Here is a 17,734-nt window from a genome sequence, read left to right as displayed (position 1 = left end):
CTATGTACAATAAATTTTGCAATGTGTGAAAATATTACCTATTATCTAATTAGTAATGGGTGTTATTAACGGAGTTGTATTTGTTAATATTAATTAAAATTATTATAAATCGATGTGATGATCAGGAATAAATTTTTTGAGAATCGAAATGTTACTTTTGAAGTAGTATTATATTCAGGTATTATTGATTATTGTATTGTTATTTTATAATTAAAATTAAATGTTTATAGTCAATGGCAGCAGAACTATTGCATTTTGTAAAAAGGAGCGTTTATTAAGCTCTCTGTTTACACATAGAACCATTTTTTAGTATGTATATTTGCTTCTCTAGCAATGAATCATTAATTATTATAAACGTGATAGAATTTAATTATCAAAATATTATATCATCTCCCTTTTCTTTAATTGAATAATTACTGCCACTGATTAAGCTGTAATTTACATATTGCATCATTTAAATACAGTAGACTTTCAATCAGCCTGTAAATTACCTATTGAAAATTTTTTTTTTATATACATATTTTATTTATTTTATTAGATCAATCAAAGTACAGAATAGATAAAGTAGGATAACTTATCTTATTCCACTATATATGCAGGAGCGCTTACGTGATTTACTCGTATCATCAGCTGCATTATAATTCATCTCAAATTACATCACAAACTTTGTAAAATATAATAACATATGCATTTATTTATTTTTATTTAAAATTTAAAACATTTAATCTTTTTATTTTAAACTTTTATTCGGTTAAATTAAAAATTAAAACAATATTTAAAAATATGAAAAATTAAATTGTACATTTTTTTCATGTGTAAAAATATGATGTCAAGCCATAAAATCATTAAAATTAAAAATTCATATTAAAATCAAATAAAAATAATTTTGCTTTACTTAAAATTATTTTTATTTGATTTTAATTAAAGGGAGTACGATTCTTAAAAGCATTGATTAAAAAAATAATATATATATATATATATATATATATATATATATATATATGTTAATTTTTCAAACATGGTACCCACTGATATGTTAAATAAATAAATTAACAATTAATATAATCCACCTTACCAACAGTTTATATGTTCTCTAGATCTTTCTCGGCTTACTTGGAAGCCATCATCAGTTGCTAAAATTAATGCATTAGTCAAAGTTGAAAAAAATCGTAGTTAAAATTTAAAAACAATCATGACTGTATTAATTTTAACAATTGAAAAAAATCGTAGTTAAAATTTAAAAACAATCATGACTGTATTTATTTTAACAATGATTTTTTAAACTTTGACTTTAATGCATTAATTTTAACAACTGATGATGGCTTCCAATTAAGCCGAAAGATCTAGAGAACATATCAACTGCTGGTAAGGTGGATTATATTAATTGTTAATTTATTTATTTAACATATCAGTGGTACCATGTTTGAGAAATTAACATATATATATATTTTTTTTAAATCAATTCTTTTAAGAATCGTACTCCCTTTAATTAAAATCAAATAAAGATAATTTTAAGTAAAGCAAAATTATTTTTATTTGATTTTAATATGAATATATGTGTGTGTGTGTGTGTTAGAATAAAAATTATTATCAATTAAATAATTTTTTCATTGCATTATAATGTAAATGAATTAAATTTAAGTGAAAGTTTTAGTATTATAAATATTTTTCATTATAACAGATTTTCATTATAGATACAGGTGTTCAACCGACCAAATGCCTATTCTTTTTGACCACTGACCAATCAGAAGTAGATATTGTTCATGTATCAGCTGTTTTTTTTTTATTTTGATTTTAATCTTATTTATTAGTTAGCATGCAGAGGTTAATTTATAACTAAGTTTCTAAATTACGTTGTTTATTCTTTTAATTATATTTGATTCTGAGGAAGAAATGTCTTTAAGATCGATTGATATTAAAGAAAAGGCATTCATATAACTAATAAACTATCGCCACAGAGATGTACTGTTTAATGTATTTTTTGAAAATTAAGAAAAATATATACCCTAAACAATGTATTCTACCGTTGATTTAAATAAAAAATCCCAATATTTTCTCGGCTATAGAAAAAATACAGTATGTAGCTATTTAAAATGGCCATTAATGCACTCTTGCAAACTTACAGACTTTGTTACTTACTTACTAACTTTGATTGTGCGCTTACTTTGTACTCGTACATTAATGGATATCAGATTAGGCTCATTGCATAATTTACTCGTATAAAATTGTATTCATCAACCGCAGTTATTTAATACATTATAACTTTAAAATTGTAGAGCTGTTTAAATTTACAACCTCCATTTAAAGGACTAAGATGTTAGTCTTACTATTTCCTATAATAATTATATTTACTGCTTTACTCTCTAATAAAATTACAGGCTTGTACAAGCATTCCTCTGTTTTTTATATACTGAAGCATAAGACCAAATCAGGTAAACACTACTATACTTTGCAACCCTTATTTCTTAATTTATTTTTTATTAGTTCTGTTCTCTGAAAATATAATTACATTAGTTCCTAAGCTATTTTTTCCTACAATATTTTTAATTTAAATTAATTTAAACAATATTGAAATAAACTATATAAAGGTTAATTGTGTTCAAAATTAGAATAAGAAATTACACTGTGGTATTCCACTCTTATGTAGGTTATTAAGATGACAAGCTATTAATTTTATTGCCTGTACTATAAAAGAAGTGATGTGGTTTGCTTGAAGTATCCCTCATACTAATATTTGTGTCAATGAAGAGATTTATCCGGTTTATAAGAAATAAGCTGTTGAAACATCCATTCAAATTATATTTTGAGTTTTTTTACCACCATTCCATCTCAGACAGCAAGTACTTCTTTTCATGAAATTGAAGTATGTGTATGTACAGTTTAGATACTGTAAGAAGACCTTTATAATGGCCCTGAATTACAGATTCCTGCCAATTAAGAAGAAAGTAATAGAAAATATAATAATGGGGAATCCAGAAAGGGGCTAAAAGAAATGCCCACTGACGCACCTAAAAATATGTTGTTCCATGAGAAGAGTTACCATACCCAGGTTAGGGTGAGATATGAGATATGTGACGTATGAGATAAGAGTTCTGCGAGATGAATTCTAGTCTGCAAGGATAGTCTACGAGAGAGTGCTACGATATAGTTTGAAGCGAGAGTATTCTGTGAGGAGGTCAGTGAGGGAGCAAATTTATAGTGCAGGTTGGACACAATTAAGATGATGTCATGAGTAATTCCAGCGCATGAAAACAAGAAATGGTTCAGTGAGTTACTGTTAAATTATAAGTGAAAAAGATGATGTACTAAATTTCATTCATAAATTGTTAGGGTAATTTTATTTGTGAACAGCAAAGATATTTGCAGTAAAAGAACTTTATACTTGTCTTATCTATTCTACTATCGTTGTTAATACAAGACTAGTTATTAAAAGTGTTAAGATTAGCGGTCATGCTAATGTCTTATGTCAGTGAGACTGAATTCTGTTTTTTTTTAATTTAACTACCTGTGAATAAATCCAGATGATTACCTTAAATTCTGTTTTGTATGTAATCACTGTCTGTTATTATTATTATTGTTGTGGTTGTGATTACTATGATTATTATTTGTTAATTGTTGACATTTATTATTATTATTATTGTGAGTTGTTTATTATTGTCATTCATTATTCTTATTGTCATTGTTATTATTGATTTGTCCTATTTTATTTACGTTCTTAAACTAATAAATTGTAATTATATAAACATTTTCAATTGTCAGCCTCTCAATATCCTGATCAAGCCGTTAACACGAAACAATACTTTATATACAAATATTATGTATATAAAATCAGTGCTGAGGAGTTTAAAAGTCAATTTTCTCAATTAATAATAAAATAAAAAAAGTTAAATCCAAAATAGTTTTTTGTTGTTACATGTTTAATGCACAACAGAGAAAGTGTGTGTAATATCCTTGTCTGTCCTTGTGCTGTACAGAAAATTTTGACCACTGAGTTACATGTTTTCAATCAAAATCAACTCAGTTTTCTGTTTGTAGCTTGAGGCAGTTCACATCATTTGGATTTGAAGAAAATACGTTTTTTTTACAACTCTTCAAAATAAGGAATTGCAAAGTATAAAATCAGATGAATGTAGTGGCAATTTAATTGTTCTTCGGTATCTTATCCATTTAGTAAAAGTTTATTGAGCTGATTACTAATTTGAAGAAAATAGTGAGATCCCCCATCTCAAAATTATTCTCAATACAAATAAAAAATTGAACAGTAATTATATTAGCTGATTACCACTTACTACCCAAGTAAGTAAAAGTGGAAATCGGTTACTACCACTTCTTTTGCTCAGCATTTGTCCAGTGTGGTAGCGGTATAGAGTAGCATTTATTGGCCCCTTCAAATCAGCCGCCACCGTCTTCATGACAACAAGGTAGAAGAGCAGTGTCAACAGCGTTGATCCCTGGCGGACGCCGACAGTAATACGAAAATCAGCAGTCTTGCTGGCGGCGGCTTGTACATAGCTTATTGGCGAGGTATAGAGCAACCTCACAACCTTCACGAGTATTTCAGAGATGCCTTGCTGTCGCAGCACTATCCAGATAATGTCGTGCGGCACTAGGTCAAACGCTTTCTCCAAGACAAGTCAAGCCAGATGCACTGGCTTCTGCTTCTCGCATTGTTTTTCAATGAGTAGACGTGCGGCATGAATTATGTCGATTGTTCCGCACCCCCAGACAATCGCCACACTGTTTTTTGGTCGGCCAAACGTCACGGAACAGAAGATCAAGAAAAAGCTTAGGATCTTCATCGTGTGGTTGAACTAAACGAATAGGCCAGTAGTTGTAGCAGTCGGCGGGATTGCAATTTTTTTTTAAAACAGGCTTCGTTGTCAGTCAGTTGGCCTGGCTTTTCTCGGTGATTTTTAAAGAACTGTGACAGCCACCTAGCATCGATCCAGTAGCATGATCGCCACAGTTCTGCCGCGAGGTCGTACGGGTACTGCCTTCATATCGTACGGGTACTTGCCTTGCCCGGCTTCATTCGTCTCAGTTATACTCCGAGTGATGAGTGCGGTACCAGTCGCGAGCAATATGTCCTGGGTATTTTCCTGGATATTTCAGGGGCGTGTAACAACCTGAGGTGACCCTTTGCTATTTTTCAACTTCAAAACAGAGATTGCACTGAAAGCGAGTTGCAAAGTAATTTCAGTCACCGAGATGTGCTCCTTCGCGAGGGCAGTTATGAAATAAGCAAAACACTGGTCCAAGGGTTGTCTCCGGGGCAGGGTGCTGGGTTCTTCGCTAAGGGTGGTGGAGTTTGACTCTCTTCTGCGGCTGAGATTGCCCAGTGGATGTCCCATCGTGGCCTATGCAGACGATGGGCTCCTGATGGTCGAGAGAGGCTCGCGGGTAGAGTAGAACTTTGTGCCACCCAGGCTTGCAGGTTGCTCGAACGGTCGGGTCATCAATATAAGACTGAACGTCTCCGGACGTTCAGTCCGGAGAAGATGCTCCGGGCATTATGATGCTCCACAAAGGCCGTTTGGTTGTGAGGCGGCAGATACGCATTTCGATGTCAGGTCAACGAATTAGATATGTTCAGACTCAAAAGACCCTCGGGGTCTTTCTCGATGAGAAATTGTCACTTAAGAATCACCTTCAATACGTCGCGAAGAAGTGCCTTCTTTGGTATTCGACGTGTGGTCAATCCCGATTGGGGTTTAAATTTCAAAACCATGAGCATCCTGTATAAGGGCGTCTGCGAGGCTATTATGCTATATGCGTCGCCCATATGGGCGGGTAGGCTAAAATTTAAAAGCTATCCAGAGGTATTATTAAGGGCTTAACGCTTTATATTACTCTGATAAACATAATTTTTGTTTCCTAACATGCGATAGATGATTTTAATCGGGTTTTTGATGCTGAAAACTAATATGAACTCAGAATCTTTCTATCATCCACCACTTTTGAAAAAATTTTAAATTTTAATTAAAGAATTTTTTTTCATTTTTCAACGTATAGTTATCATTTTAAACTCCTATATTGTATTTTGTGAGCTCATTTTTTATTGTTTAACTTAGTTAACGTAATTTGTAAGTTATAAATAAACAATACTTGACAAAGAAATAAATCATATGATAGTCACATATTATGACATCATAACTAATACTGAAAAGTGAACCTTCATGGACAAGATTAATCATGTCTGTGCAGGTCAAAACATGAAGCTGAAGACACAGCTGTGTTGTTTGCATTAAGCACTGGATTTAGGAATGAATTAATTTTGTTCAGTCTTATTGCCGTCTTACGTTTGTTAACAGTGCATTGTCATAATGCCTCGAAATGATGTGGATGCCTTTTGTTATATGAGTTTACCGTAAAATCATATAGAAAAACCATTACACTTTTTATTAAAAAAGCATATCATTTATACTTTAAGTGTAAAATTGTTGATCAGGAGAAGACGTTGGCTCCTCATATAGTATGCGCTAATTTTTCTGTTTATTTAAGAGGATGGATGAAAGGTACACGGAAGGCTTTGCTATTTGGTGTACCTATGGTTTAGCGTGAACCAAAGGATCATGTAACCGACTGTTAATTTTGTTTAACAAGTACGTCTGGAATTTCTAAAAAATCTAAACATACTGTAAAATATCCTTCATTGCAATCTGCAATCAGGCCTGTACCTCGCAGAGAAATTATTCCAGTGCCTGAGCAACCTGTGAATGTATGTTTCGAAAGCAGCGATGAAACATTAGGCACTACTGAAGAAGACAACAATGATTTTGATTTTGAATTATCTTCCAATAAGCGACATCTTATATCACAAGGTGAATTTAATGACTCGGTTAGGGATTTAAATTTATCAAAGAATCAAGCTGAACTGTAAGGATCAAGACTGCAAGATTGGAATTTACTTTAAAAAAAATTCAAAACTTTCGGGCTTTCGAAGCCGACAAAAATAACTTTCTTAATACTTTACTGATCAAAATAATTTGGTTTATTGCATAAATATTGATGGGCTTATGTTACACTTAGGACAAGTCCATAAACCTGAGGACCAGCGCCTTTTCAAAAATTCGTCCAAGTATAATTTAAAAGTGTTTCAATACACAACGGTAACAAATATCTTTCGATACCGATCGCTTATGGAATTAATTTGGAACAGACATACGATGTGATGAAAGACGTTCTTGAAAAAGTAAGTTACAAAAAATATAGCTGGAACATGTGTGGTGATTTGAAAGTTACAGCTATTTTGTTAGGCGTGCAGTTAGGGTATATAAAGTCCATGTGTTTTCTTTGCGATGAGGGATAAACATTATGTAACCAAACAGTGGAAGAAACGAGACAACTTAACTCCAAACGGGAAAAATATTATTCACGAGCCCTTTAGTTGAAGTCCAAAAAATATTTTTACCCCCTCTCCATATCACGTTAGGACTAATGAAACATTTTATTAAAGCAATGAAGAAGGATAGTCCCGAATTTTTGTACATCAGGAAGAAATTTCCGAATGTAAGTGAAGGAAAAATTAAAGAAGGAATATTTGTTGGTTCGTAAATAAGAGAGTAGGTCAAAGACGATGTATTTAACTCGTTAAATAATGTAGAAAGTGCAGCTTGGGCTTCATTTAAAGACGTTTGCAAAACTTTTCTCGGTAAACAAAAATCCGACAATTACCACGATATTGTTAATCAACTTCTTACTTTATACAGGATGTAATATGTATTTGAAAACACATTTCCTCCACTCACATCTGGATTGTTTCCCGAACAACCTTGGAGATGTAAGTGACGACACGGTGAATATTTCCAGCAAGACATTTCAGTGATGGAAAGCCGCTATAAAGAGAAATGGAATACTAACATGCTAGCCGATTACTGTTGGGCATTAATTTGGGATGTGCCTGGGGCTGTTTATAAAAGAAAAGCATCAGCGAAATCATTCTAACACAGGTATGGCCGTGCACAATTATACATTTTACAGATTTTAATTATATTTTTTCTTAATTTTTTTTTTGAAGCGTAATTTATTTAAAACTACGGGCGATAGAAAAATTGTATTTACAGATCTGTAAAGTACGAATAAATGCAATTCAATCAACGGTATCACACTTAGAGAAACATTACATTTTTTTTTTTTTGTCTATCAATGTTATTAACGGTAACGTGGTTATCGTACGATTGTACGGGTAGCAATCGTGGTGATCGCAAGCGTGAAACCGATAGATCTGACTGAGCGTTATGTTACCAAAAAGTCAGGAGAGCTGACTTCAGGAAAAATTCAGAAAATAGAACATGGTAACGCCTTATGGCAGCCTAGGTGGGATGAGGCAGAGGATGGACACCACACGCATGATCTTATTCCAAATGTTGTAGGTTTGCGGGACGTCTCTTGGGTACACCCTAATAAATATGTGATGCAGTTTTTTTCTGGTCATGGCGATTTTCAGGACAGACTTCAGAAGTTCGGCCTGGTGGACTCGGGCATTTGTCTACACTGCGAACAATTGGACGATGTGTACCATGTCTTTTATCAGTGTTCAAAGTACGAATTGATGCGCACGGAGATCATATGTTGACTAGATATTATTGGGTCGGCACTTGATCTCCGTATCAACCGGATGAGTCGGGCCGAATGGATAAGTTGAGAGGGAGTTCTTGTAGGAAGAGGATGTATCTTTATCGCTCCGAGGTTTTGATTCTGTTTTTGGATTGGTTTTGGTGGTTTTTTCCCTATTAGACTGGACGTTTAGCAAATACGATGGTTTATTATTGGTCGTGTTTTAAAGTTTTGAAGATTTTGGATTACGGACAACCTTTTTTTATAGCGTTTTTTTTTTTTGTTGTATTGCTTTATTAACATTAGGCAATAAGGTTTGAACTTGTTTGGTGCCATTATGTGTGTGTTTAGTTATGAGGGTGAGTCTAAGTCTTAGAAAAAAAGACTTAAAAAAAAGACTCTTTGAGTCCAAGTCTTAGACTTGGAATTCAAGTCTTGTCTTAGACAAATTCCAAGTCTAAGACTTGGAATTTGTAATCTACGTTGATAATGTTGAACTATGAGTTCATAACATAGTGTAGTTAGAGGTAATTTAATTTTAATTTGATTACTGATAACTGAAAACAGGTGCTTTCACAGCTTGACTTTTATAGCTTTGTCGGTAAAGCTATTTTTGTAATTAATTGTAAGCGATTTGAAGTGAAGTATATTGAATTTATTTTATTTTATATTAAGTTGTCAAAATCGAGTTCGCCAGAAGAAGCAAAAATGGAGTCTGAGTTTCCTTCTCGACGAAGTCAAAAGACAGCTGGGTCGCCTAGGTCGACGCCGGCGTCCAGTATGATGGATCTAATAGTAAACACTGAAGATACAGTGTTGAGGAGGAAGGTGGAGATCGTTAAAACTAGCAGTGAAGGGGATCTCACAGAAGGGACGGATATGGACCATCTTCTGGAGGCCATTACCAGATCGGTAGAATTTTGTCGCCGGTACATAAACACCAAAAAAGAAATTAAGGAATGTGCGGTTCTGGTCGGTGAAAGAGTGAAGGATATGAAAATTGTCATGAAAGAGCTGTACGCATTATCGCATTCCAGTCTTATAGAGGTACGCAGTAGGGATGAATCGTTGAAGGCTGCGGCCACACAAACTACGAGAGCCGTCAACAGAGAGCTGTTGTCACAGATAGAGGAGGGTGTGCCAGACGATAAAGTCCCGGACGTGGTTATCAGGAGGTGGTCAGGGGTAAACGGCCGCAGCAGCCGACGGAGCCCACCAATACACTTGTGATTAAGAAGGAAGGGGCTACGTATGCGGACCTCCTCAAAAAAGTCAAAATTGGTTTGACCAAGGAAGAGATTAGGGACATACTGTCCATCAGGAGAGGTGGTGGGGAGTCCTTACATATGAAAGTGACGGTCAATAAAGAAGAAGCTGTCAGTAAAGAAGAAGTAAACTAGAGGATGTGAGTATCACAAGTGGCTCGCGTAGGAGAAGCCTCATTATCGTTAAGGATCTTGAGGAGGAAGTGACAGAAGTGGAGTTTCTAAACTCCATCTGTGCAGTCATTGGCGAAAATGGAAAAGTGGAGGATATGAGGGTAAACTCCTTACGCTCGGCCTTTGGTGGCACGAAGAAGAGACCCACAGTCGAGATGTCAGCAGTGTTGGCGACGGCGTTAGCGGTCAGGAGAAGAATTCGCGTGGGATGGATCTACTCCAGAATGTCTCTGAGTACGGAGGAGCCACGGTGCTATAAGTGCTTCGAGGTGGGGCACATGGCGGCCAGATGCAGTGACCTCGACAGGTCGACCTTATGTCATAACTGTGGTGAGGAAGAGCACCAGACCAAAGGGTGTAAGGTGATGCCGAAATGTTTGAGGTGTGGTGGAACTGGGCATCGGATTGATAGCGTCCTTTGCGGTAAGAGAAATGCCTAGAGTTCTGTAGTTAAACCCAGGAGCGCGGCATCACATGACGCGCCCCTGGAATTGGGAAGGCAGAAGGGAGCAGACCTTTTGTTAGTCTGAGCCTAATTTGAGGAAGGTGAAGGAAGACGATGGACAGTGGATGGGCTGAGGAGTGCGGCGGTTTATGGGAGCGGTGTGCCGATCCTAACCACCGGTGAGAGAAATGGATTCATATGGGTTTAGCTTCCAGACGTTGTGTCTTTTCTGTTTATATTTCGGCTAACTCTGGTCTGGATGATTATGAAAAATACTTGGAGGATCTGGCCGGTGTGATTCACCCTCTTCGAAAGGATGTATTCGTGGGTGGGTGGTGATCTTAATGCAAAGAACGTGACATGGGAAGGACAAGTCACGGACCACAGAGGGCGGATTCTGGAAGAGCATATAGCCGAGTTGGGTTTTGTGGTGCTCAATAATGGGACAGCGCCTACCCTGGTGAGGGTAAATGGATGCTTGTTTGTGGGCGTCACGTTTGTCTCGCCGAGGTTGGCAGAGGGGTCGTGGAAGTGGAAGATGCTCACTGAAGAGGAGTTGTTGAGCAACCATTTCTTTGTTTGGTTTGAGATTGGAGACAGTGGGTCTTGTAGCGTGGCGATAGACAACAGCGGCTAGCTAGGCTTAAGAAGTTGGTGAAAGAGCGCATTGGTCATCTGGAAAACGTCTCCCCCAGCTACCTGACAAAGGTGGTATCAGGCAAGAGAAGAGGCGCTGGACAATAGAAGTCCGCAAAGAGAGAATGTATATTTGTGAACTGCTTGGCTGGCGGAGAGGACAAGGCGCTGTATTAGGGCCAGGCGTCAGCTACAGCGGGGCAGGAGAAGGAGGTGTTGTGAGGACATCCTCTCATGCAGAAAGAAGCTGGCTAAAAAAAGGAGCGCTTACAAGAGTGAAATACTAGACAGTAAGAAGAGGAAGTGGAGAGAGCTCCTGGACAGGTTGGAGGACGATGTATGGGGTGACGCCTTCCTAACTGGTAGATTTGGTAGGGCGTTACCCGATCTTGCCGAGGAGGTTCTTAGGAATCAAATTGATGTTTTGTTCCTTAGAGGTGACCTGCCCATCTATAGAGACATAGCTGCAGTGGATATCCTTATATTCATAATGGGCGAGCTGCAACAGGGGCAGGAAGGCTGAAAACTAAAAAGAGTCTCTGCCTCGACCGGGTTACTAACGAGGTTGTGGCTGCAACGGTGGAAGTTACTGTGGAACAAGTGCTGGCGCCCTTCAACCGAATACTCCTGGATGGTTGTTTGTCACTAGAATTGAAGGAGGCCAGGGTGGCCAGTCGGTTACCGGCCTCTTTGCCTAAGCAAACTCTTCGAGAGGCAGTTGGCGGATAACGGAAGGGAGGCCTTAGCGAATGTCAATATGGATTCAGGAGAGGGCGGACAACGGAGGATGCCATAGCTAGGGTGATGAGGATTGTTGATGAGGCCGCAGCGGGTTTTTGGAGGACAAGGTGCATTCCGGCAGAGGTGACGTTAGATGTCAAGAATGCATTCAATTCACTGCCGTTCCGGTACATCATGGATGAGTTGATTCGGAGATATATTAGCACGTATCTGGTGCGAGTCCTTCAGGAGTATTTTATTGACAGGAGGATCATGCAGTTGGTCATGCAGAGGGTAAGAAGGTTACGACCAGTACGGAGCGCAGTGTCCTGCAGGGTTCGGTAATTGGACCGATCCTGTGGAACCTAGCATATGATGGCGTCCTCAGGTTGCGGTATCCTGAGGAAGTTTCGGTTACCGGTTTTGCCGATGACGTCTCCATGGTATTAGTCGCCAGAACAGAAGAGAGATAATCAGGAAAGGTGAACGGGCCATTCTATTGTTCAACAGATGGTTGGCGGACCGCGGCCTTAGCCTCGCTGCAGAGAAAATGAAGCTGCTGGTGATGGCCGGGAGAAGGTGACTCTCCCCCATCAGGCTACAGGTAAGGGGGTTGCTATCGAGCTGGTCAGTAGAGTCAAATACCTGGGGGGTTTAGCTTGACAGCCGGAGAGGCTTTCAAGATCATATCAGTCGACAAGGCAGATAGAACAGTGTCGACTGTCTCAAGGCTCATGAGCAAGGTTAGCAGGCCGAGCTCATCAAAGAGAGGAGGATGCTAGCGGCGGTGGCTCGGTCCATCTCCTAGTATGCCGTGCCAGTGTGGAGGAGGACGTTTAGCACAAAAGTGGCCGTTCGGAGGCTTGTAGGGCTGCAGCGCCGACCGGCAATCGGCGTTGCTAGAGATTACCAAACGGTCTCTACATAGGCAGTTCTGGTGATTGCCTCGCTCCTCCCTATGTAGCTCTTGGTGGAAGAACGGGTGCGAAGAAGAGAAGGGATAACAGACAGCATGGCCAGGAAGGAGACGACAGAGTGCTGACAGAAGAGATGGACTGGATCAAAGCTAGGTCTCTGGACGAAGAAGTTAATACCAGATATCAGGCCTTGGCTCAGACAAGAGCACGGGGAACTCATGTTTGAGCTAACTCAATTTTTATCGGGGTATGGTACATTTAATAGCTACTTATGCGGCAGGGGGAGACAGTCATCTGAAAGCTGTCAATATTATGGAGGGCAGGATACCACAGAACATACTTTCTTCCAGTGCCCAAGGTGGGAGGAAGACAGGATGATAATGCGGATGCGGTTGGGAGAGGTTACTGCAGATAATATAGTGGAAACCCATCGGGTTGGTCTAGTGGTTAACGCGTCTTCCCAAATCAGCTGATTTGGAAAGTCGAGAGTTACAGCGTTCAAGTCCTAGTAAAGCCAGTTATTTTTACACTGATTTGAATACTAGATCATGGATACCGGTGTTCTTTGGTGGTTGGGTTTCAATTAACCACACATCTCAGGAACGGTCGAACTGAGAATGTACAAGACTACACTTCATTTACACTCATACATATCATCCTCATTCATCCTCTGAAGAATTATCTAACGGTAGTTACCGGAGGCTAAACAGGAAAAAAGAGAGATAATATAGTGAAGGGAATGCTTCATAGTGAGTGGATTGGTCACTAGTCAGTAAGGTAATACGGAACTTCATCCGAAAGAAGACCCTGGAAGAAGTGGATGATCGGTGAGGGGGTGTTAGAGTTATGGCGGGGAGGACTGCCCCGTTCAGGAAGAGTGGGATGCTCCGGCGTCCAGCTTCAATGACTGAATGGGTCTCCTGGTGTTCTTAGGTGGGGAAAAAAAAGATCAAGACCTGGTCTGGGACCTTGGAATAGAGGCAGATGCTTATTAAAAGACCGAGACCCAGCCGCTGGGGGGTGCTGTCAGAAACAGCATGTCTGGCATGGCCTCCCAGGGGAGTAGAAGTAACTGGCACCCTCAAGGCCATGTTATATGGGATCAAGGGTCGAGCCTTGAGGGGAAGGAAGTTAAAAAAAAAAACAAAAGGTTGAATGGATGATAGTAGAAAATTTTATAATTTACTTGGCAAAAGAGAGAATTGCCAAAGGGATTTAGGGGTCCGCCTGGGGTTATCTTGTTTCTGTTATGTTTAGTTTGTTGGTTGTTAGTTATAGTTATTCTTTTAGTTAGTTATCCTACTATTTTGATTTATTTTATGTTCTTTTTTCATTTGTGTTATGTTATTTATTGTTATCTTTTGTCCGTTGTGTGTCGAACTCCATTAACCTATTTCGAGTAGGTAGTTTCAGTTCCTTCACTGTTAGTTTTAGTTTGTACAAGGAAGTATTGTAATCGCGAAAAATTCTGGTTTTCAGATTTCAACAGAAATATCCATTTTGACCATCCCTGAATCTATTTTGATTAGTTTTGGTGTGATATCTGTATGTACGTATCTCGCATAGCTCAAAAACAATTAGCTATAGAATGTTGAAATTATGGATTTAGAACTGCTGTAACATCTAGTTGTGCACCTCCCCTTTTGACTGCAATCGACTGAATCGAAAGTATCCAAAAAAGCCAAAAATCAAAAAATTTGGATTTTTTACTTTTTCTTTATTGCAGTAATAAGCCCTTATTGAGAGCTTTTCAGCAATATATCATAAGTGTTACTTATTTTCATCAGTTCCAGAGTTATAGCCAAATAAAATTTTAATTAATGAAATATTTGGTCTTACAAGGGGAAGGCACATCGGTTTGAATCAGAATTCATCTCTTTTTTTGTTTAGTTTAAATATATTGATTAATAAACCAATATATTAATAATTATTAACCTATGATTTAAAAAAAAAATATAATAAATAACAATTCAATAAGAAAAAAAATGTAATAAAAAATATATATAGTTTAACATGCGAACAAGGAAGTCTTGTGGTGTTCACATATTTTTTTCTTCTCTTTCTTTGTTTTAGCCTCCACAACCACCGTACGGTATTACTTCAGAGAGAGAGTGAGGATATGTGTGAATATAAATGAAGTGAAGTCTTGTACAGTCTCAGGTTGACTGGTCCTGAGATGTGTGGTTAATTGAAACCCAACCACCAAAGAACACCGGTATCCACAATCTAATATTCAAATCCGTATAAAAGTAACTGTGTTACTTTATACTTTATAGCTGTAAGCTGTATTTTAATATCATAACATAAATTAAAACTACTCTGCTAACCCGCTTCATGTATGTATTAAATAGTACATGATTTTATAATAAAATAATCTTTTTGAATAAAAGAATGTTTTGAAATTTGATGTTGTATTGCTTTCATAATAAATTAATCTGCTATATGAAATGACTCAGTTTGTGTTGGAAAGATTCAAGAATATGCAAAACCAATTAAACATAACGTTTTAAATAAAATATCAATAATTCAAATGTTTATCTCTCAATTTTATTATTTAATGCAAATTTGCAACTGAAAAATCTTATTGACACTATAAATCATGTGAGTCGCTTAATGTGATAGAACAGCTTGAACCTTTGAAAATTTTTGTTATTCTTAGTACTGCTGAGCTATATCAGTCCAAATTATATCACATTCTTTTATAAAAAATATATTTATTCTAATATTAGTAACAAACTGAATTTATAAGAAATTCAAGGCTCTTAGATGAAAATAATACAATAATGACATTGTTTTTTTCACAAACTAAGTTAATCCATAAATATCTTTTGGCGGCAGTACCTTTTTCAGTGAGTTGACACTGGTGCTGTTTGTAATGTTGCATGCCATAAGAAAGTTAAGAAACTGTTTAAGCATGTAAATGAATAATGTATTTAATCTATGGCATTTCTTATTTTTCATATATATAAAACAAGATCTCAATGCACTTGAATCACATGAAATTAATAAGTACACAAATTTTTATAAAAACATCATATTATCAAATAAACACAATATAAACAAATGTATTTGATTATAAATATTTAAGTGGTTTTCTGAATGACAGTTAACTACAGGACTATTAACCTGACTGGAAGAAGATAACGCTAATTAACTGTGAAAGGTCCTATAGAAGAAAAATTTCCAGTATTTTGAAAACGAGTCAGTATTTAATAATTTTCACACATTTCACTGTTCAACGGTTTAATGATATTTAGTTTTTTATCAAATTATTTGAGTGCCTCATAAAGACGTAATAAAACTGATAAATTTAAAAATTCAGAAATGTGTTAAGGTATTAATAAGACACAAAAAGAATGAGTAATAAATAGTATTTTTGTTACTATTTATTAAAATTAAATTATTTTAAAAACATCTCCACAGAAGATTTTTAGACTACTATTTTATGTAAAGTCTTTGAGGTGTTATTAAACTTCTTTTTTAATTGATCTCGATATAATTGTACAAGTCTTTTCAAAATTAGTTTTTGTCCTGTTAAATAAGTTTCAACATGTCAGAAATGACAGTCTTAAAGTAAACGGAAGAGAAAATATGAATGTTAAATTAAAAAGGAAAATGTCGTAGAGCAGTTGTGTGTTGAGAAGTTACTGAGGAAAAACCGAAGAACATGATGATTGTAATATTAGCTGATGTAGGAAGGATTGTGATCTGATGAAGAATGATACTTGCTACAAATTGTAAAAGCTGGAGAACAAGCTCTTATCTATCTTCGTCTAGTTCTATAAAAGCAAGAGGAAAAATATAATCTGGAAGTAATTTTGTTTTTCTGTTCTTGTTTCCAGTCTAGGAAAAAACTGTCAAAGTGAATGTTAATAAATGGAATGTTCATTCACGGTTCATATTTTAATACATACGGTTATGTTACACATGGATACAATGAAAAACATATTTTACTTGTTACTTTATTCCAAAAATCACTAAAGATAGACAATAATTTACAATTTAAAAAAAAGAAATATAATAGACTAGAATTAAACACTTAAAATACATAATTAAGAACAAACCGAGTTACGTACTTAAATTCTTAAAAATATAGATTCATTGAGTAAATACTTATACGATGATTAAATAACATATTGTATTTGGAAAACGTTGGTGGGGATGATATGATAGTCACGGGAAGTTTTGTTGATAGTAATCTTAAAATGGTGGGGGTAACATTGTTAACATTGTGGCTAATGTTGGCATAGTTTTAAACATGTTACCTTAAGAGAGAGCGTGCTTATTTTTCATTCGACTGAGTTCCTTAGTTCAATTCCAGCAAGGATCTTTCACACGGCTTTATCATCTCAAAATATCTCTAACTAAGAAAAAATCTAGGAAAGATTAGGTTTCATTACAGATGAAACCTAATTGTGATATTCCTTAACTCTTCCATTATATAAACTACTTTATTGGTAGGGGGTAACATTTCTATAATTTTTTACGTCATATAAAAATTGATAATACAAAAACAAAACTGTAAATTAACAACCCTAATAGGTTTTCTATGTTAATTTACACAAAATTATAGAACTTTGTTTATAATTCCGATACTCTAATAATGTCTTCTGGATACCGCTGATGAAGAAACAGATAATTCGATAACTCTTACATATATATAAGTAAATATGATTGAACTTCGACAAAAATTATAGATTTTAAGCGATTAAGATATTTATTAAAATATATTATACATTTGTTAACATCCACGTTTGCTGTTTAAAACTTATAAAAAGATTATTCTTTGTTGATAGAAAACGGTTCTGATTTTTTAAATTTATTTACACCCTTTGCTAAAAAACTAAACTGTTAACTTTTATTTCAATTTATTTTTTAAAACCATAATTAAACATAACTCCAATACAGAATTGTTATAACAGTTATTTTTATAATAAAAAATAATTCCAAAGAACTAAAAATATTTTTATAGTATAAGTTTACTACGTAAAAATTCTCAAAGTACAGAAAATGTTCAGACT

The 17,734-nt window shown here is 35.9% G+C and overlaps 1 protein-coding gene across 3 annotated transcripts in view; it reads left to right on the top strand.

The window, feature by feature from the left end:
- Positions 1-15,064, top strand: part of LOC142332109 (uncharacterized) — a 251,992-nt gene extending 236,928 nt beyond the window's left edge. For all 3 annotated transcript variants that reach the window (XR_012758157.1, XR_012758156.1, XR_012758155.1), the window contains one exon: positions 14,787-15,064. The gene's annotated coding sequence lies outside the window, so the exon portion shown is untranslated. The remainder of the gene's footprint in view (positions 1-14,786) is intronic.
- The last annotated feature ends 2,670 nt before the right edge of the window (positions 15,065-17,734 follow it).

This window comes from Lycorma delicatula, chromosome 11 (assembly GCF_047948215.1).
Source record: "Lycorma delicatula isolate Av1 chromosome 11, ASM4794821v1, whole genome shotgun sequence".
Lineage (NCBI taxonomy): Eukaryota > Metazoa > Arthropoda > Insecta > Hemiptera > Fulgoridae > Lycorma > Lycorma delicatula.
The sequence above is the reverse complement of the archived record's forward strand: the minus strand, read 5'-3'. Positions and strand labels throughout refer to the sequence as shown.